Here is a 1761-nt window from a genome sequence, read left to right as displayed (position 1 = left end):
GATCTTTGTGAGTTCGAGGCCAGCCTGGTCTATATAGTGAGTTCCAGGACAGCTGGGGCTACAGGGAGACCCTGTCTCAAAAAGACAAAAATAATAATTATTATTATTATAAATAATAATTTAATAATAATCATGGACTAGTTTGATAGCTCAGCAGTTAAGAGCACTTGCTGCTTTTGCAAGACCTGGATTCTGTTCCTAACACCCAAATGGCAGCTCACAACCATCTGCAATTCCAGTTCTAGTTCTAGAGGAACCAACAGTCTCTTCTGGGCTCCATGGGCAGTGCATGTACATGGTGCACATACATACACACAGACAAAACACTCATATACATTTTTTAAAATCTTTTAAAAAGCCTATCAATTAACCAGGTGTGGTGGCACATGCCTTTAATTGCAGCACTTGGGAGGCAGAGACAGATGAATCTCTATGAGTTTGAGGCCAGCCTAGTCTAGATAGCAAGTTCCAGGCCAGCTGGGGATACAGGGAGACCCTGTCTCAAAAAAACAAAAAAAAAAACAAAAAAAAAAACTATCAATTGATCAATCAATCAGTTGGAAACTAAGGTCTCAGCAGGTTAGACCAATCTGGCTAGCACGATATTTCTACGGTGACTGCTTCTCCCTTGCCAGGTAGTACAGTCCTTGGCCTGTGTCTTCTGGGACCCCACTGTGCCAATTAAGTCAAAAAGCTTATTTTTAACAGGTGCCTCTTTTCCCACCAACATTCTCAGCCTGGGATTTGCGTGCTCCCCACACTGGGTCAGTGGTTTGTGAAGGTTTGCCTGGGTTGTTGGAGGGTTGTCGTTAGAGCTGGGTTCTAAAAGTGGGCTGCCCATGACAAATCTACTTCAATTTCCTAGCTCTTCGAGTCTTCTTTAAAAAATTTTTAATTTAAAGTAATTTTATTGCTTGGCTACACAAGACAAAGTTATACCACTAGAGCAGAGGCTGTGGATGATTCATTTCCAATTGGGTGGGAAGACCCACTTAGTCTTGTAATAACCAGCCAATCAGTGATTTCAGTTCTATATCGGAAACAGGTGGAATTTAGCAGCCTTATCCTTTCTGTTCCTCTCAAGATGCTTGCCAACTACAACTGCTTTCTTAATTAAATGGTAGAGACCCTCAGGAAGATCAGGAGCCAGTCCTTTGGACTTAAGAATTCTTAACATTTTATTGCCAGTCACAAAACTGACTTGTGCAACACTATGTGAGTCCCTCAGGATCACACCAATTTGTGAGAGTCAGGTTTATTAGTGTGCTCCTTCATGTTGCCAGGCATCACCTTCAGCCAGGTGGAGACGCTAAGGTGGTAAGACAGATCCAACTGATTCAGGCCCTTCCGAGGAGCATGCATGCAACCCATGATGGCAGTTGTTTGGCAGCAAAGAGAGAACTGGGGCAGAAACACCACAGGAAGGCCCTCCACATGCTGGACGTGACATCCGGCATTTATTTTTATTTTATGTATGTGAGTGTTTTGCCTGCATGTGTGTAACTGCATCACATGTATTTAACGCCTAAAAAGACCAGAAGAGGGCATCAGATCCCCCTAGAATTGGAGTTACAGACAGTTGTTAGCCACCATGTGGGTGCTGGGAACTCAACCAGGGCCCTCTGAAAGAGTAGCCAGTGCTCTTATTCCCTGAGCCATCTTTACAGTTTCCCTCTTTAAGGCTACTGATCTCCTTTATTTCACTCCAAGGAATGGTTTATCACCCTTATTTAACAGAGGTCAACTTGTTTTAGTCCACCA

The 1761-nt window shown here is 43.3% G+C and overlaps 1 pseudogene; it reads right to left on the bottom strand.

Annotated features, from left to right (window-relative positions):
- Positions 1 to 933: 933 nt before the first annotated feature.
- On the bottom strand, positions 934 to 1371 carry LOC108491460 (annotated as a pseudogene).
- Between the last annotated feature and the right edge of the window lie 390 nt (positions 1372 to 1761).

This window comes from Nannospalax galili, unplaced genomic scaffold, assembly GCF_000622305.1.
Source record: "Nannospalax galili isolate Female #2095 unplaced genomic scaffold, S.galili_v1.0 scaffold660, whole genome shotgun sequence".
In the NCBI taxonomy this organism is placed as follows: Eukaryota; Metazoa; Chordata; class Mammalia; order Rodentia; family Spalacidae; genus Nannospalax; species Nannospalax galili.
Note: the sequence above shows the minus strand (reverse complement) of the source record. Positions and strands in the feature narration are given on the sequence as shown.